Below are 21,990 nucleotides of genomic sequence, written 5' to 3'. Positions count from 1 at the left end.
TATATATATATATATATATATGGAATGTATGTGATTTTGAACAATAAAATACCTGAGGGTAAACGAGGTGCAGCCATATTCTCATCTCTTGGTCTGATGAATGATAAATTGTTGTTGCCTCTCACGCCTTGTAGCAGCAGGAACCCAAGTACTTTTAACGTGTGTTTGCACTGTAAACCTCTACCCATACAACAAGTTCGACAACTCGAATGTGAACAATCATTCTTGGCTTGATATCCACAATCTTCACAATTCCCTCCACCTCCCCTCATCATCATCACCCAAAACCTTAATAAACAACAATTACCTACAAAGTTGTTAGGTTTAGGGGGATCCACACACATTAGAAAAATATCCACAAACCCTTATTCTTGTACATCTCCTTCAACTCCAACAAATTTACACTACTGGAAAACCAAGACACATTAATCTACAACCTATACCTAATGAATAAATAATCATTTGAATCTGAAATCACTTGTTGTTTCCATCCAAAATAGAAAATCACTCTTAACTTTTTCTTTTTTATTTTCTCTCTCTTACTTTACTCATTTTTTCTTCTTTATTTCACTCATTAATTTTATTTATTTTGTTGTTAGATTTATGTAATTTAACAAAATGGGTCCGAATAATTAGAATAGTCAATTAAACGAAGTATTGAATAATGTTTTGGGTTTAGATGAGGTTGATAGTTTGTTTTCCTAAAATCATGAAAAGTTTGATGGTGCATACGATAGGCCTGGAAAAAAAACTAAAAAGATATCTCGTGACCTATAGACTTAAAAAATAAACTAAAAGAATATCTAATATTGGGGATAACATTCATTCATAATTACGAAAGGAAATGTATTTACTCTCTTTCATATCAATTGTTTATTGAATATCACTAGTAAATTTAAAATGAGATATTATTAATAAATATAGTCTAATAACTACTAAATGTGAAAATAAATTTACCAAAGGTTGAAATGTACAATAATTAGTTGTATTACCCAACTAAACCTTAATCATGCATAGATAATCGCATTCAATTAATTTGTATTTGTGAGGGAGCATAACTTATATAATAGTATATCCATCACATTTATTTTCACATAATGATTCAACTTGTAATAATGAAAATCTTCAATTTTTGTGAAACAATCCAAATAAAAAACTTTTATGATCTTATTTACCAAAAAAATGAATTTGAAAATTATTTAAATCCTAAAAGTTTCAGAAAGCCTATTGTTTAAAAAAGATCTAAAACTGCAACATAACCTAAATTCGAACTTGTAACCTATAGCCTATTCGTTTAAGCTTTAACCTATCGCGCTGCAATAACATTCATTCATAATTACGTAAGGAAATGTATTTACTCTTTCATATCAGTTGTTTAATGAATATCACTAGGAAATTTAAAATGTGATATTATCAATAAATATAGTCTAATAACCTCTAATATGTGAAGATAAATGAATCAAAGATTGACATGTACTATAACTAATTGTGTTACCTGATTATAACTTGATTATGCATATATAATCACATTTAATTGACTTATATTTGGGAGGGAACATAACTCATATAATACTCTATCTATTACATTTATTTTCATCATAATGATTCAACTTATAATAGTGAAAAATCTTCAATTTTTTGTGAAAAAATCTAAATATAAACTTTTACAATCATATTTACCAAAGTAATATAAAATTAAATATTATTTAAATCCTAATAGCTTCAAAGAGTCTAATTTATTTTTAAAAAAATTCCTAAAATTGGGACCTAACCTAGATTCGAACTTTTGACCTATAGATTATTTGTTTAAGATTTAACCATTGACACTGCAATAGTATTCGTTCATAATTACGTAAAGAACTGTATTTACTCTCTTTCATATCAATTGATTATTTTAATTAATTATTTTTATTTAAATAAAATTTTAACAAGATATCTTAATATATCGTCATCTTTAATATTTTAAGAAAATAGTAAAATCGTTGAAAATAATTTTATCATATTTCTTTAAAATGATTAAAATTTTAAATAATGCTTAATTTGTTTTTTGAAGGAACCTATATATATGTGTACCTTAACAAAATTTTATAGTATCATATATTTTTTAAATCCATAAAAATCAAATAGAAAAAAAAAATAAAATAAAAGTTATGAAAATTGACTTAATTAATTTGATTGGATTTTAACATTTGAAAAATCAAATTAATTAAATTTATCTTCATTTAATTAAAAAATGGTCCAAACTAAATCACGAGCTAAACAATCCTACTAAAAATATAAAGTTTCCATTGCTGAATTAATTAAAAAAATTATGACGAAATGTAAAGGAAAAAAAGAGAGTACAAAAAGATACAAAATAATAAAATGAGAAAGAAACATAACTTTTAACATATATATTTTTTTAAGTGGACCTCAATTTTTTGGACAATATGAACTGAAAAAGTAACAATTATGAGTCTGACTTTTTCAAAAGTGATTTTGATATATTCAAAGTGATTTTACTTTTAAGAGTACTTTGAATGCAAGAAATAATTGAATTTACTCAATTATCCTTCCCTTTTTAGCAAAATTACAAAAAAAACTCAAAATTAATTGCTCGTGTCAGTTCATACCAAAAAGATTTCCTGCCAAATATATTTTTCCTTTCCAAAGTTAAACAACACCCCTATACCTATCCTAATTTTTCTACTGGGTTTTCTTTGGTTTGCAGCTTTATACGACTATTTGTAGGAATTGTTTTACCATATCTCCTCTCTCCTCATTCACTTCACTTAGATTCTAAATGTATACCTCTGTGGCGCCGCCATGCCCACTGCTAGCACCTTTCATCTCCTGCAATTTAACACTACTTTCTTTCTTGTCTCTCACCTCTTTTATTATGCAAACCATACATGAATTTTTTGTCTATTCAAATTCTTAAATAGATTTCAGATAAGCTTTATTCAAAAAAGGATTACTATATATCTTTAGGTCAAATCAACCATGATATGATGGAAATGAAAAATCTAGGACACGAATCATCAAACTTTTTTCTAACTTATTGTGTTACAAATCAATCATATATATATAACTTTCTTTTACATAATTAATATTTGCATGTTTCTAATGAGTAACCAAACGACATTCAGACTCATTTGATAAGTTATCAACATTCAGACTCATTCGATAAGTTATCAAATAATGAATCTGAAACCTAAATAAGCCATAAAAATGTAAAAGTGACCAAAATAAGCTACGTTTTTATGAAGTAACTAAAATATGCTTAGTGAAAGAAAAAGTCACTTTATTCAATTTTATAAACGTTTTCCGTTACTGTCATGATGTGTATTTTAATATATATAACGGAACTTTTTCTTACACTTTATAAAGTGTAAGTTTATAAACTGGAACTTTTTCTTCCACTTTATAAAGTGGAAGAAAATATTCCACTTTGTAAAAAAATTACTTTATCTTTTCACCATCTCCTTCTTCCTTTCACTTTCATGGCTTCCAAAGGTTTTTTCACTTTGAAGATTAATATTTGATGGTCCCAATCCGACAAGTGAAGCGGCCCCACACTAAACAAATCAAAATTTCAGAGTAGCATAGCCCGACAACATAACAATCCGACCCTATAAATTATATAAATTAGGTACTTCCTTAACATCTCATATTTTCTTTACTTTGAGCGTGTTTCATTTTTCTCATCTTGTGTCTAGTATAGTATCATTTTGCCTAGTGGTTCGAATGGGTTAGTTGAGTCTGTTGTATAAGTAACTATGTTTTTGTGCCATCCGTTTTCTGAAATGTTATGAAGTTCTACTTTGATCACTTTCAATTACTCAAAAGGAATTACACTATATATTTTCCTTTTTCTCATTCAATTCTACTCTTTTTCAGTACATATATAATCAACCTGTTAGGAAAAAGTACAAAAAGAAGTCTTTAATTTTATGTGCATTCGATTACTATATTGAGTTAGAAAAAAAAACTTTTATTTGAAAGAAACAAAAGGAATTACACTATTGGATTGGTACTGCAAAAATAATATTTTGACTGAATTAGACCTTTCCATCTCATGTTTTAATACTAGATGAACACTCAAATTCATTTGTTTTTGCAGATATCTTTTAACTTTACCACGTGCAATGAGTCGAAACTACCATTTAGATCCCATCAAAGTGCAAAAAATAAATAACAGTAGAGTATTATTTTTATGTACATAAAATGTGTCTAGATCCTTAAAAAAATTGATAACAAAATTTCTTATATCAAATCAGTCTAATAGGATGATTAACGCCATATATATAGGCTAGTTTGTCTAAGGATTATCTCAATCAAAAGTTTCATAAATTAATTCGATACTCGATAGATAACTTTTCAAAATTGAAATTGCACGAATGTACATATAGTCATCCCTCAATTGTTCCAATATATGGTTCCATCTCTTTCTCTTTAGATATACGTTTCTTTTGGTTCTTTTTTTTTCTTTTTTATTTTCTTGTGGTTCAGTCGACAAATAACACATTGAATTGACTTGATTAAGTTAGAGATTCTTAAACTCTCGTACAATTATTTGTTTGAAGATAATTTATGATTTAATTTGTCAAAATATAATTATATTAAACGAATTAATATAATTTTTCTTATAGTATATTATGGAGCGTGTTGTGAATCCTTGACTGTTTGATCGTACAGTTCTTCTCTCTCAGCATGAGCACAAGTCAGAATTGTTATGGAAAAATAAGATACCATTTAGTAGCCTTATGAGGACGGTGCACATGAATGATATCTGATATTACCTAAGGTGTGCGTATTTGGGTACTAATGAAACTTTGTCTGTTATACTTTTTGCAGAATTGTCAGATTTATAGGTTGAGGCTGCATTGCGAATATTAAAGTGGAGGAAGAAACAAATTGGTTGGTAGATGGCTGATATCCATGGGATTAGTCCGGCATTGTGTATGCACATAATTTATATGGAAGAGGATCACAAACCCATAGTACAACATCAATGTCGTCTAAAACATGTGATGAAAGAAGTGGTAAAAAAAAAGTTATAAAGTGGTTAGATGCTGGAACTGTATATCTCATCTCTGATAGCAAGTGGGTAAGTGCGATATAATGACCCAAGAAAGGTGGTATGACTGTGGTAAGGAATGAAAAGAATGAGTTGATTCCCACTAGAATAATGATTGGGTGGTGTATTTGCATGGATTACCAGAAATAAATGATGCTACCTGAAAAGATCACTACCCCATTCTATTAATTAATCAGATGCTTGACCGACTAGCAGGGCAATAGTACAGTTGCTTTATAGATGGGTATTCAGGGTATAACCAAATCCTGATTGCACCTGAGGACCAAGAAAAGACCACATTCACTTTTCTTTATGGCACATATGCTTTCAAACGCATGCCCTTCGTACTTTACAATGCACCAGCAACTTTTCAAAGGTGTATGATGGCCATTTTCCATGACATGGTAGAGGATTTTGTTGAGGTATTCATGTATTATTTCTCAGTCTTTGGGAAGTCTTTTAAGGTATGTCTTTAAAATCTTGATAAGGTACTTGCTAGATGTGAATACACCAACTTAGTGTTAAACTAGGAGAAGTGTCATTTCTTGGTTAGAGAAGGGATAGTGTTCGGACACAAGGTGTCTAAATCTGGGTTGAAAGTGGATAAGGTCAAAGTGGAAGTCATTGAGAAATTGCCCCCTTCTATTTCTGTGAAAGGGGTGCGTAGTTTTCTTGGCCATGCAGGTTTTTACCCGCGATTCATCAATGACTTTTCAAAGATTGCACGACCCATGTGCCGTATTTTGGAGAAAGAGGTAAAGTTTTATTTTGATGCATTGTGCTCAAGAGCTTTTGAGTTGTTGAAGAGGAGATTTATTGACGCTCCTATTCTAATTGCACCGGATTGGGATGTACCATTTGAAATCATGTGTGATGCTAGTGATATTGCAGTGGGTGCAGTGTTGGGACAAACAAAGAATAGAGTTCTCCACTCTTTTTATTATGCAAGGAAGACCCTTGACTCCACAAAATCAAACTACACAATGACCGAGAAGGAGATGCTAGCTCTAGTGTCTTCTACAAGTTCAGATCGTATTTGGTAGGCACAAAAGTAATTGCTTTCACTGATCATACAGCCATCAGGTACCTATTCAATAAGAAGTATGCTAAACCAAGGCTGATTCGTTGGATATTGCTTCTCTAAGAATTTATTCTTGAGACCAAAGATAAAAAAAGGTACAGAAAATGAAATAGCTGATCACTTATCTAGGTTAAAGGACTTCTCATATGTGAATGAGGGTCATCGAATTCGAGAAGAGTTTCTGAATGAGCAATAGATGGATTTGGATATAGCTCAAATGTCATGGTATGCGGACATTGTGAACATAATAGTGAGTGGAGATTATCCGCCGGGTGCAACCACTCAACAAAAGAAAAAGCTAAGTCATGATGCTAGGTTCTACATCTGGGATGAATCCTTCCTGTTCAAGCAAGGTGTTGACAGGGTAGTGAGAAGGTGCATTCTAGAAACTGAGGTTTACAAAGTTCTGAAGAGTTGTCATGCAAGCCCATATGGAGGTAATCGTGGAGAAGAACGCACTGCTCATAAGGTACTACAATCTGGTTTCTTTTCACCCTCTTTTTTTTTTTTTAAAGATTTTATGGATTTTGTGAAAGGTTGTGATAGGTGTCAAAGATTAGGTACCATCTCAAGAAGACATGAAATGCCCCTCAACAATATTTTGTAGGTGGAAATTCTTTTATGTGTGGGGTATTTACTTTATGGGTCTATTCCCACCATCAAATGGAAACCTCTATATACTTGTAGCGGTTGATTATGTGAGAAAATGGGTTGAGACAGTTGCTCCTCCTTCTAATGACTCAAGGGTGGTGATCAAGTTCATTAAAAAACACATGTTCACTCGTTTTGGCACTCCAAGAGCTATTATAAGCGATGGAGGTAAGAATTTTATTAATAATCTGATTAAAAACCTCCTTGATAAGTATGGTATTCTCCATAAAGTTGATACAACTTATCACCCTCAAACTAGTGGCCTGGTGGAGGTATCAAATAGAGAAGTCAAGCAGATTTTGCAGAAAATGGTGAATACACAAAGGTAAGACTGGTCTGGGAAGTCTGATGATGTTTTTTGGCCATATAGGACTTCATATAAGATGCCTATAGGGACATCTCCCTACCATATTATATTTGGAAAAGCATGTCACCTTCTGGCAGAATTGGAGTACAAACTTATTGGGCTATAAAGAAGTTAAACTTGGACCCAGAGCTAGCCGGTAAAAAGAGAGTAAACCAACTGCATGAACTTGAAGAGATTAGGTTTCACGCCTATGAGAATACCAAGATTTATAACGAGAAAACAAAAAGGTGGCATAACAAGCATATAGTAGCTCGTTCCTTCAATCTTTGAGATAAGGTATTACTCTTCAATTCGCGGCTAATGTTGTTCCCTGGAAAACTTAAGTCAAAACGGTATGGTCCTTATGATGCTTTGAGGATGATGCCGCATAGTGTCGTTGAACTACAAGGTGAAACTGGCCCCTCATTCTTAGTCAATGGGCAAAGAGTAAAACACTACTTTGGTGATGATTCAGATCATGATCGAGAATCTCTTGAGCTAAATGATGTATGATCCAAGTTGCATCATGTCACGATGTTAAATTAAGAGCTACATGGGAGGCAACCCATGATTATTATGTAATAGATAGGTAGGTTGTTTTAGCATGGGATAGATTTTAGATCATTCTTAGCTTTAGTAAGTTATAATTTTTCTTTATTTGCAACTATGTTGCAAATACTAAAAAAAATTGCAGGTTGGCGCATTAGCAGGCGCGCCGCGCCAGGGCATAGAGGACTGAGGTGTTTCTCATGTGTCTCGCGCCATCATCGCCCCAAGTTTTGCGCACTAGTAGGCGCGGCGCGCCATGGCATGGAGGACTAAGGCATTTCTTGCGTCGCGCCTCCATCGCCCCAAGCCTGGCGCACTGGCAGGTGCACCGCGCTAGTGCATGAAGGACTGAGGCGTTCTTAGGCGCGCTGGCAGGCGCGCCGTGCCTCCATCGCCCCAAGCCTGGCGCATCACGCCAAGGCATGGAGGATTATGATGCTTCACACACAAGATATGGGTGCGCGGCGCCCCGAATGCCCCAACGCCCAATTTTTTCAAATTTCAAGTTTGACCCAAAATTTACCAGACCCAACCTAAAAACAACCCCCCCAACTCCCCTGTTCAACTCCTATTCCCACGATTCCAACTCCCCAAAATCCCCAAATTTGTTTCTTCTTCTTCTCAAACTCTTCCCTTCCCCATTAAACACCATTAAAACATACATTAACTTCTAACCACCCCTCTCCCTCCCTCTACCACTATAAAATCTTCTCTTCTCCACTTTGTTTTCTTCATTCAACACTCATCTTCTCCTCGTCCTCAAAACTAAATCCACCCCCTCCTCACTTTTTCTTTCTATTTCTTTCAATAACAGGTTGAGATGATTCCCAAAATGAAAAATGTGAATGGTTATAAGAGGATTCCAAAGGGTGAAGATTTTGGTCCACTAGTGGCCGGGAACAGGCACAGAAGTTTGGGAAGAAGGCTGTTGAGAGGTATGGCTGGGAGTGATTTTAATGTCAACGGGAAGCGAAGTGCATGAGCAATGAATACGTCTATGAGGTAAGGCTACAATCTCAATATCTGGTAATTTATCTAATTGTTAATGAGTTAAATTTGTGTTTTATGTTGATTTGGTGCGGGAGTTTTATGCCAAATGGTTAAGAGAAACAAAATATAAGATTGTGCCTGTGTAGGGGGAAAATGTTAAATTTTCTGCCCAAATTTTGAATGAGGTGTTGGGGACCCCACATTGTGATGATAATATGTTTAACGAGTTGAAGGATAGACCTCCGTACAGAGTTATTTGACACACTTTGTGTGGGGGTGGAGTCCAATGCTAGGTTGGAGAGGAGTAAGGATACGATGAGGTATAAGACCCTCTACTTTGCTAATATTAATCAGGTTGCGAGGGTCTGGTTAAAGATAGTGTGTGGCGTGTTTCTTCCCACTGAACACTTGGCTGATATGGCCCGGGATAGGGTGGTGTTAATGTGGGGGCGATTTTGCACCAAAATATGAGGAAGTTTAGGAATAACTTGAGGTGCGATTTTGTTATGGGGGTTAATCACCCGATTTCTGCGGAGTCATGCGATTGAAGAGGAGATGGTCAATATGACTGTTGAGAGGCACCCAGAGCTGACGGGTAAGTTGGTGGATATCACGCGCACAAAGGCACTACACACCTCGCATGGGCCTATTTTTTCAGCTCCCGATAGGCAAGCCCGTGATGATAGCGTCATGGCACACATGTTTAGGATGGCTGAGTTGTAGGTGCGCATTAGAGGTCACCCATGTAACACTCCGAAAGTCTAAAGCCTAATCTAGATACTCATATGAGTGATTAGGGGTTGTAATACTGTTTTAAGGTCAATAATAATGTTAATAAGTCATTTAAGAAGTTTTAGAGTCAAGATGTCAAGGAACGTCCATAACGTCCAGAGAATAGTGCAAAAGGTGCTAGCGTGCCTTAGCCTAATTAACAAGATTTTAGGAGATGAAATTTGATGAGATTTGGTGGTAAGGTTTCTAACACGTATTAGAGTTAGTTTAGGATCGAAACGTTCGGGTACGACTCTCCAAGGAACAACAAATGTTCCTTGGAGGACCCTTGCATTGTGGCTAGAAACTGTCTTAAGACAGTAGCCATCGACGGTTGTAGGCTACGAGGCATGGCTTGATCGATGAGGCATCGATGGACACCATTGATGGTCACTTATTCATTTTCATAAAGGGGTAATTTTGGCAAGTCTCTGACCAAAATGATGAATGTGCAACACGGTGGGGGCCTTGCCCATCTAATTGAGTTAGTTAGTTAGGGTTTTAATTAGTGATTAGGATTGGCTAATTATGTCAGTTAATTAACTATATAACATACCCTAAGTCTAAAACCTCACTTAACACCTCTCAATCCCAAAACACAATTTTTTTCCTTCACTCTACTTTCTCTCTCCCAAAAAGAAGAACTCCATCGAAGGGCTAGGTCAAGGTCTTAGGGCAGCAAGAAATGTGTTTTTCTCTATCAAACTTCAACAATTAGAAAGGTATGAGATCCTTTCACCTTTGGGATTCCTTTCCCCAAAAGGTATTCCAAAATTTATTTCAAAAAGATGTGTTTCAAGTGGGTTTTATTCTATTACAAATTTGATCTTCTAAATTGTATTGTTTATGGTTTCTTGTCACGACTCAAAAATGGACGTAATGGCACTCGTGTCATCCCACCAAGACAAGTCAGCCTAAAACTCAACTATTAAAATAAAATGCGGAAAGTTTACTATCAACGTACATTATACCCCAAAACTTGGTAGTCACGTGTACAAGCCTCTAAAGTATTACATTTGAATCAAACGAAAATATAAGTCTCAAATGAACTTGTTTCTAGAATAGAACAAGATCAAAACTATGAAGAAAGAGAGTCCGCTGAGACGACAAACAGCTACCTCACAAATCTCCAAGAAGCCTCGGAAAAGAAGAGAATGACAAGTACAACAAAAATCCAGGTTTAATAACCTACACAAAAAATTGTAGAAGCAAGGGTGAGTACCAAACCACACGGTACTCAACAAGTAAACCTCTAAAAACAAGCTAAGGTAATGAAATACGAGTACTGCTACCATCCCCAACCGAACCTCCACAACTACAACTTGCATAAAAATAAGCCCAACCTAACAACTCACGATTTACAGTGCACATAGTTCAACAAGAACAGTTAAACAAATTACATATCCTCAACAACAATACTTTGACAAATTATCTGTTCTCAAAAACAACACTTTAACAAATTACATATCCTCAACAACAACAGTTCAACAAATTATATATCCTCAACAACAATACTTTAACAAATTATATATTCTAAACAACAATACTTCAATAAATTATATATCCTTAATAACAAACTCAATATTAATCAATCACAAGTTCCGCAGAAAGGCAATCACAAGATCAGCAAAACACGATATCAAGTTCACTAATGATAAGTATGTGCAATGAAATGGAATGCAATGTCAAGTATAATGATGCATGTATGACCTAGTGATACACACCCGCTGTCTCTCGGTGCGGGACCCATGGGGGACATATCTGTCCATGCATCTGTCGCTGCACAACACAACCCTCGATAATAGTAACCATCGCGGCTTGAAATACGTCCCTCGAAATATAGTATCCATCGCAGCGCGCGATACGTCCCTCGAAATGGAACATCCTCTTAAGTACTCATTCTTTCTCAATGCAAATAACATTTGTCACAACCAATGCCTAAGAATAATGCAAATGACATGTTCACACAAATAATGAGGTCATGGAGCATTTTCATAACATTGCACAGTTCACAATCACACAAACATGAAATCACATCAACAATGATTCAACAAGCCTTCAAACCTTTCTCAACAAATCACACATAAACAAATAATCACATTGCCTTTTGTTATACCTTTTTTTCATTATTAGAATTACTCAATGTGGACAAGTCAACCTATCACCAATCCCGTTACTCTCAAACATATACCACATGGAAATACACGCATTCGATACACTTAACAAGCATTTAGAAATCCACTTGCCTCAAACAATCGAATGATTAATCCAGGACTTGAGTCTTCTCATTATGTTGATCTTCTGAAACAGTGCAATCTATTCAAGTACATAGTCACAATAAGATATCAAAAATAACCACATCCATATTATTATGGATATGGCCTAGACTGAAAAGTCTACACCAACCTGAAATCAAGTTCCTAAGTTTTGATGTCAATTATTATGTCAACCCTCATATTTCCAAATTTCAAGTCTAGGGTTGAGTTTTCATTCCCCAATACCGTAAATATAATGATATTATCTAATATTTAATTACCTATCTCAATATATCAAACCTTACTTTATAACATGATAATGAAATAAAATTCTTTAATGGAAGCCAACTGATTATGAACAGTGGCGGAAACCATTAATTAACCCTTAATACCCACACTTTACCTAACAACCTATCCAATCTAATTGTATAACCCACCTGGACAATAGCATTTTCCAATTTCAATTTAATTTTCATCATTGAAAGAACATATCATTTATTAATGCCCCTAAAACATTCAACCAAGACTGCTATAATCCTTCAAATTTGTAATTTTACATATTAATATAATAATACAACTCATCACCAACCATTAATATGATGTTCTTTTCCTATAAAAAAATAATACATAAACAAAATAAACTTTGGGATTTACCTGCAGAATGGTTATCTTATATTGTGGCCTCGAACTATGCCATTTGCCTCTCTCGTATGATCTTTTTTTGCTTCTAAAATTAATTATATGTTAAAAGTGAGAAGACCTACTACTTATTTTAATATAAATGGGTTATGTAATATAGGATTTTAAACAAAATATCACTTTAACCCATTATTTATCGATTAATTAACTCTAAGTCACACTAATATTCAAATTTCCAAAAATGACCTTCCGAGTCATTACATTATCCACTACTAAATACTATGTTCATCCTCGAACATAATAAAGAAGAAGGAAGAATAACCAACACAATCAAAAGCCTGAGGTATGATTTTTCAAAGTCGTGTTTATCTCTTCGAGTGATAACCTCTTCTTTAGGACCATTGCATTGAGATCAACTACCAAGAACTAAACTTTAGAATCAAAATTTGACAAATTTAATGAGAAGTGATTTGAATCATGCCACAGACTAACCCATGAGACTCAACCTAAAGTGAAACTCGTTAGACCATAGCACAATCATCATGATGAATATTTTCTCACATAACCAAGGTAACCTTCTATATCGACATCAACTACAACCAGTAGTGAACTTGAATCAATCACCACACACTCATAATGGATTCATCACCAATCTTATCAAGATTCCTTTTCACTACATAATCTTTTCACGAGCTTAAGCTATAAAAATCTGATATTTAGATATCGGATACTCATCAAGGGAGAATCAAACTAATCTAACCCAAAGAAGAACAAGATCAAGTAAACACTCAATAAGCGGTACACTCTAGGATTCAAAACCTTTAACAACACTCTAATATAATTGTAACTCTTTATAGCTCTTATATAAGTTCTCATAAGTAAGGTTGTGCGTGTAGAACTATTGGTATACTTCAACTATCTCAACAACGTCAAATTTATCATAACTGAAATGACGAAGTCTGTTCAAAAATGCCACCCTAGCAAGAGGACAACCACAGGATCGGTACACCCGATCCACCACTAGAAAATCACCCATAGAAGTGAAATCATACATGAACATAGAAAGTGAATCATACTCTAAAACATGTCCAGACTGAAGTATTTGGTTACATAAGGATATACGAAACCAAAATCGATATAACACTTTATACTTCTTTCATAGTGACCATATCAAACATTCTTATTCATCTTACTCTATTTATATAATTTTTATCCACCCACAATCAACTAGTCTGATCTCCATTACAATCTCACAAAACCTCAATTTATCAAACCCCACATACTTCTCGTAGTACACCACTAAAGTCAAAACTCCCAATACTAATAAACATCATAACTATACCATTCATTTACCTTACTCTCAAATAGTCTCTAGTTACAAAGTATTCTTAGCAAGCACATTATCGCCTCCAAAAATTTTTTGAACTAGGACTCCCTTTCTTTTCATTTAAGCATTTCATGACAAGTACAAGTCACCCCCAAGACTGATAATACTAATTTTAAATCAAAAAGTACATTACAATCAAAACACAACAATTGAATAACACTCAGTTCAGCTCCACATAATTCTTCAGATACCAATTTTAACTATCAATCACACCATCTGTCTCATACCAACACAAAAAAAAATCTTGGTCACTCCAATAATTCGATACCATAAGCTCATAACCTCTACTCATTATCAAATGCCTATGTAACACATCATAATAGTTTGTATCGTCCCATAAATAAATAGTTTAAATCTCCACAAATCCTCATTAATTATGTAAAACTGTAGGTCCACACCATTGAACATAAATAGATTATCTATCATAATGTGAACAATTTAGCTCCACATAAGAACACATAAATCAAAATCCAATCTTCATAAAAATTGTTGATAAATTCCTAATAAGTCTATACCGAATAATTCACATCCTTAGTCATATTAGAACTTATAGATGAAAAAATTATACATCCTTCAACTTCTAACCAAGACTCTATATGAGAGGTCTTATTCTTCACATCTCTTAAATTCTTCCCATGGTGCTTCTAACTATATTGAAATCTTCAAAATACCAAACTTCTTGTTCTTTTTTCTTTTACTCGCTTACCAATCTTATTCTTTGACCAACAACTCATGATATTTTTACCTCATCCTCTAAATCAAATCATTACGTGAAATCCCATTTAGGCATAACAATCAAAAGTAACAAAATTTACTACTCAAATTATTTTTAAGTCCTTCCAAATGCTTCATATTTAATGTGATCAATCATTTCTTACCCATTACCAATTCATACCTTGAAAAAACTGTACAACAAATCTAAACTCACAATGAAAAACTTGAATTTTGAATCTAACTGTGTAACCTAATCCTTTTATCTATTGACATTAGCTCATACATTGAAGATATTTACAAATTCTCACATCTTAGCTTATTATTGATCGCCTCTCCATCCTTGTCATATTTTTCGCTAAAAATTTTACCATACTCATTATCAAACTCAAAATCACAAATGAACTAATCATCATACTCGAGCTTAACGTCCTTACACTTTTTCTCAAGTTTTATCCAATAGTTTGTTTTTCTAACCAATCTGATGATCTTGTGACACTATATGTTACCATAATCTGAGCAAACTGGATGAAATCACGTATCTCTGAACTCAATTATCCATTCTTTCTGACATCTTTGTCCCTTACAATCTGAGTAAAATCCTTGTTCTCGCCTCCTTCCAAAGGTTGAACCACATCTCACTAATTCATTCCATTATGACTTTAGCTCCTTTCAGTTCTATACGAGTGACATCCTAACTCCTCGTAAAAATTACCATACAACTGTGTTACTCGTAAAATAGTAGTAAATCATAACTCAGACATTCTAAAGTCACCGTTATCATACCAAAGTCTTTTAACCAACAAAACTTATCATATAGTTGTATTCTAATCACAATCCATCACAAACTCTGATTATCACTATCCAGTCAACCCTTGTCATCACCACAAAGTCAACCTTGTCATCGACATGACATCTCAAACCAAACTATATCAACCAAATTCAACAGACTAACTTATATTTATACACATTTTCTTACTAAAATTTTCAATTGCCTTCGCCCAAGTATACTCGTTGGGATTTCCTTTACATATATGTTTGTCATTCCAATATTAATCCACTCAATTGGAGCTTATGATAAAATGTGTATTTAGAATCTTAAGGATACACTTTATAACCTATACACATTAATATCAATACCAAAGAACCACCACTAAAAGCTTCCTTATAAATAATGCTTAACACATCCATCCGTACTAACAAGCTAGTTGGTTTCAAAAATTTGAATTCAACACCAAATCTTATCATATGAGCATGTAATACAATTAATAACTCCTTAACTAGTTAATATTCACACTTGAAAATCGACATATTCTGTTTCAATATACCACTAGTACCATATTGTGAAAGTCTGTTACATCCACCACTAGAACACATCATACCTACCGAGAAGATTGTACCCAAGTAGCCCACAATTTTTTTTTACCTATCGAAAAACTTTAAAATATTATCAAATTCGCTCCATATCTAGCCCAAGCTATATGTATTCTTTCGTAGGACAGGTCGATAACAAAAGTAAGACACTCCATAATTCTAGCCAAGTACCTATCAGTATCATTATAATAGTCGTATCATGGCCTTCTTTGGTATACACTCAATCTATGAAACCATAAAAGAGATTTTGATCGGAATTGGTGCAACATCATTCGCTAAGCAACCCATTAATGGTGTGACAACTATATCAACTGTATTTTTCAAGGTTACACTATTATTATCTAGCCAACTCTTAAAACATTTAACTTCTAATTGTCGAACCACTCAAAATATTGCTTATACCAGATAAGTACTATATTTGTTTTACTATGATAACTAACCTTAATCAACCCCTTCAAATATGATCAAACTAACCTTACTCAACCCCTTCAAATATGATCACACATTCATTTCATAATTATATCATTTTCACCTTAATACTAGATCTAATATCAAACCAATACACGACATGCCAACTATTCACATAAGGAACTACGCATGAGTCGTCACATAAATGAGAGTGAATGGAGTGGAGCGATAACAATCAAAATAAGACCAAGTATGCACGATAGATATCCAAGAAGTGAAGATTTTTCCTAAAAGTCAATATAGCCTCTCGAAGATAAGTACAGATGTCTCCGTACCGATCCTCAAGATTCTACTTAGACTCGGCTTGTACAAACGCGAGACCTATGAACCTGGGGCTCTAATACCATTTTGTCACAATCCAGAATGGACGTGATGGCACTCGTCTTATCCCACAAAGACAAGTCAGCCTAAAACTCAACTATTACAATAAAATGCGGAAAGTTTACTATCAACTTACATAATACCCCAAAACCTGGTGGTCATGTGTACAAGCCTCTAAAGTATTACATTTGAATCAAACGAAAGTATAAGTCTCAAATGAACTTGTTTCTAGAATAGAACAAGATCAAAACTATGAAGAAAGAGAGTCCGCTGAGAAGACAAACAGTTACCTCACAAATCTCCAAGAAGCCTCGAAAAAGAAGAGAATGACAAGTACAACAAAAATCTAGGCTTAATAACCTACAGAAAAAATATTGTAGAAGCAAGGGGTGAGTACCAAACCACACGGTACTCAGCAAGTAAACCTCTAAACACAAGCTAAGGGAATGAAATACGGGTACTCCTACCATCCCCAACCGAACCTCCACAACTACAACTTGCATAAAAATCATCCCAACCTAATAACTCACGGTTTACAGTGCACATAGTTCAACAAGAACACTTAAACAAATTACATATCCTCAACAAAAACACTTTGACAAATTACCTGTTCTCAACAACAACAGTTCAACAAATTATATATCCTCAACAACAACAGTTCAACAAATTACATATCCTCAACAACAATACTTTAACAAATTATATATTCTCAACAACAATACTTCAACAAATTACATATCCTCAATAACAAACTCAATACTAATCAATCACAAGTTCCGCAGAAAGGCAATCACAAGATCAGCAAAACACGATATCAAGTTTACTAATGATAAGTATGTGCAAAAGAATGGAATGCAATGTCAAGTATAATGATGCATGTATGACCTAGTGATACACACCCGCTGTCTCTCAGTCGGGGACCCATGGGGGATATATCTGTCCATGCATCTGTCGCAGCGCACGATACGACCCTCGATAATAGTAACCATCGTGGCTTGAGATACGTCCCTCGAAATATAGTATCCATTGTGGCACGCGATACGTTTCTCGAAATGGTACATCCTCTTAAGTACTCATTCTTTCTCAATGCACATAACACTTGTCACAACCAATGCCTTAGAATAATGCAAATGATATGTTCACACAAATAATGAGGAGATGGAGCATTTTCATAACATTGCACAGTTCACAACCACACAAACATGAAATCACATCAACAATGATTCAACAAGCCTTCAAACTTTTCTCAACACGTCACATATAAACAAATAATCACATTGTCTTTTGTTATACCTTTTTTTTAACATTAGAATTAATCAATGTGGACAAGTCAACCCATCACCAATCCCGTTACAATCAAACATATACCACAAGAAAATACACGCATTCCATACACTTAACAAGAGTTTAGAAATCCACTTGCCTCAAACAATCAAATGATTACTCCGGGACTTGAGTCTTCTCATTATGTTGATCTTCCAAAACAATGCAATCTATTAAAGTACATAGTCACAATAAGATTTCGAAAATAACCACATCCATATTATTATGGATATGGCCTAGACCGAAAAGTCTACACCAACCTGAAATCAAGTTCCTAAATTTTGATGTCAATTATTATGTCAACCCTCATATTTCCAAATTTCAAGTCTAGGGTTGAGTTTTCATTCTCCAATACCGTAAATCTAATGATATTACCTAATATTTAATTACCTATCTCAATATATCAAACCTTACTTTATAACATGATAATGAAATAAAATTCTTTAATGGAAGCCAACCGATTATGAACAGTGGCGGCAACCATTAATTAACCCTTAACTAACAACCTATCCAATCTAATTGTATAACCCACCTGGACAATAGCATTTTTCAATTTTAATTTAATTTTCACCATTGAAAGAACATATCATTAATTAATGCCCCTAAAACATTCAACCATGACCACTATAATCCTTCAAATTTGTAATTTTACATATTAATATAATAATACAACTCATCACCAACCATTAATATGATGTTCTTTTCCTATAAAAAAAATAATACATAAACAAAATAAACTTTGGGATTTACCTGCAACATGGGTCGCTTATCTTGTGGCCTCGAACTATGCCATTCGACTCTCTCGTATGATCTTTCTTTTTCTTCTAAAATTAATTATATGTTAAAAGTTAGAAGACCTACTACTTATTTTAATATAAATGGGTTAAGTAATGTAGGGTTTTAAATAAATATCACTTTAACCCATTATCTATCGATTAATTAACTCAAGTTACACTAATATTCAAATTTCCAAAAATGACCTTCCGGGTCATTACATTTCTTTTGATTATTATGCTTAGATTATGATGTATCGTGATTCAATTATTCTAGTTCTTGATGAGTTAACCTAGTTTAAGTGGGGGTATATATATATATATATATATATATATATATATATATATATATATAGTTGCTTATTGATTTATCGAGTCTTAGAGTCATTGTAAAAGTGACAATTTTCAATGATAGATGGATGATGACTGTCTTTACGAAAAATTAGTCACATAAAGGAGCAGGATGAACAAAACTAAACTTGGTCTTTTGAAGCTATATCATGATAAGTTAGCCAAACTTCATGGGTAGTTATACTTGGAAAAATGCAATGACTTGTGGACCTTGTAATTAACATTTGTTCTTAAGTTTGACTCAAAAGTTGAAATATGGGCTTAATTGTGTAGTAATACCCTAATGCAAGTTGTATGTGCATGTTAGTGATTTATCCTTATATGTGTCATAATGTCATGTTTGGTGAGATTTGATTGGTTCTTTCTTAACTTGATATCTAGAACTTGCCTTGGATTTTTTAAATAAGTAGCTAATATGAGTTAAGGAATGTGATTGAGACATTTCTTTGAAATAGTCAATTCTAAATTCTACTTGTGTGCCTACCATGAATTGCCCCCTTTTGAAGTCCGATTGAGCATTCCCTTTAGCCTTATTCATTTAATAAGCCATATGATAAGCCGAAACCTATTGTTTGATACCAAGTATTTTGATCTTCATAAGATCCTTAATGCACTATGTTAAGTAGAAAGGGTTGGAAATATTGTTTAATAAACTAGGGGAATTGTTACATTGTGTGAAAAAAAAATCCTAATTTGACCCTAGTCCTCAGTGACAATGTGCACCTCAACAAAAAATATAAGGGTGACTAATTTAGGATGATACTCGAAACACTGGCCCTGATCCTGTCAAGGAAAATGTGCACCTATCTCTGACGAAAATATAGAGTTTGGGTGGCTAGTGCAAAAGCATAAAAAGAAAAAAAAGAAATAAAAGGGCAAAGATGGAGCAATAAAGGATACTTAGTCAAGAAGGGCGTACTAGATGAAAAGAATAGTTGAAGGATGGTGTGTGTTAAATGACGACATGTGCATCAGGGAGGAGCAGTCACTATAATGAATTCCAAATATTCCCTCCATTACCTAAAGCCAACATTACAACAAAATGAAAGTCCTCTTGATTCCTTGAGAAGTACAATGTGAAAGTTAGGCTACACTATAGGCAAGCATATGGCATGTTGAGGAAAGTGATAACTTCACTTGTGAGAGTGAGTTGCTTGTTTTCATAAAATAGGCCTTGTGATTTTGACATTGTTTGAGAAAAAGATTGTACTAAAAGCATAAACAAGTGAGGGCATCTATGACATATATAGGATTATCTAGTAATGTGTTGGTATGAATTTGCATTAGCCCAAAAAGGAATCATTCTTTTAGCATGTGTTGTACTTGGTATAATTGTGAAAAATTGTTGCATCGAATGTATACTACACGATCATGATTAAAAATGTTTGGTTGATTTTAAGGTGAAGTGATAAAATCAAGGGGTTGTGAAATAGAGTTGATAGGTCTAAATATTGTTTGAGAACAAACAAAAGTCTAAGTGTGGGTGGTGATCTTTGACATATTTATATGCCTAAGTAGTCGATAATTGTTCAGGTTTTAGTGTTGTTAAAGGACGATCTTTAGTTATTAGCTTGATTTGTTAGGTTGATTGTGTTGATTAAGCACTTACACACATGATTAGTAATTTCAGGAACTCTCGGAGAAATATGGTGCAACAAACAGTAAATTGGTGTGGGGTATGTGGCAGTGAAACCCATGAAACTGAGCAATGTGAGGCAAACCTGAATTCTGTGAACTATGTGGGTAATGTGCAAAGGGGCCAAGACCAATAAAATTATGGCAGTAGTTACAACCCTAATTGGAGGAACCATCCCAACTTTTCTTGGGTGGAAATCAAAATCAAAATTAGGTACAAGGTGCGCATCAATATTGTAACCAAGGGTCTAGGCAACAATACCAAACCAAAGTGTAAATCCAAGTGTACCAAAAGGTGAGATGACCAATAAAGAGCTATTCCAAAAGCTCATGTCTTCATCAATTTTATCGTTGAATGGATTTTTGAGAGAATATTTTTGTTTTACCATATTCAACTTTATTACTCCCATCACTATCAAAATCAGTGATGATTGGTGACTTTTGAAATTTTCCAATAGGTTTAACTCGCCTTGAAGGTTTGGAAGTAACATCTTTTATCAATACAGGAGATTCGATAGCAGTAGGCTGTGGAGAATTCATTTCATCAAATTTCATTACCTAATTAATAGTCTGATCATTCAATATATCATCATCTGAGAATTAGTAGGCAGACTAAAATCACCTCCATGAAATATAGCCAAACCTATTAAAATATAGATATTTTTAATATTTAATATTGTTACTAAAAAAAAAAGGAGAATTGAATAACACCTACCTTTGATAGGAGATTTGTTATTGTCATTAAACTTTTCTTCAGCACCAATTAGACATACTTCGATATCTTAATTGTTAATATTTTCAGACAACATTTCATTATGATTACGACCCTTGATCAGATAAAATGTATCCGATGAATCAGGTACATTTTCACAAGCAATTTTCTCAACACTACAAAACTAAATAAATTAAAAGACAGAAAAAAATAGGAAAATTAAGAAAAAAATTTATTTGTAAACCATATTAATACATACATTTTACTAATATCTGTTACCTCATTTTTCATCTTTCCTTTAGAATAAGATAAATCATGTCAACATTATCATCTCCATCACCATAAATTACTCTAATACGAACCTGACATAACAATAATATAATTAATCTATAATTTAATTTAAATTTTAATATAGTTTATGGTAATCCAATAGATTAAACTGAAAATAATAATTTATTTTACATGTACATATTTAAGTACATATTTCCATACCTCATTAATTATGTTATCAGAAGGAGATGAAATTGACAAATTCTTATTCATATACTCCTTGAATAATAGAAATTCTTGGCTAACCGGTAAAATAAAATAAAA

The sequence above is a fragment of the Solanum pennellii genome, chromosome 7 (genome assembly GCF_001406875.1).
Source record: "Solanum pennellii chromosome 7, SPENNV200".
Taxonomy (NCBI): domain Eukaryota; kingdom Viridiplantae; phylum Streptophyta; class Magnoliopsida; order Solanales; family Solanaceae; genus Solanum; species Solanum pennellii.
This window is presented reverse-complemented; position numbering follows the sequence as displayed.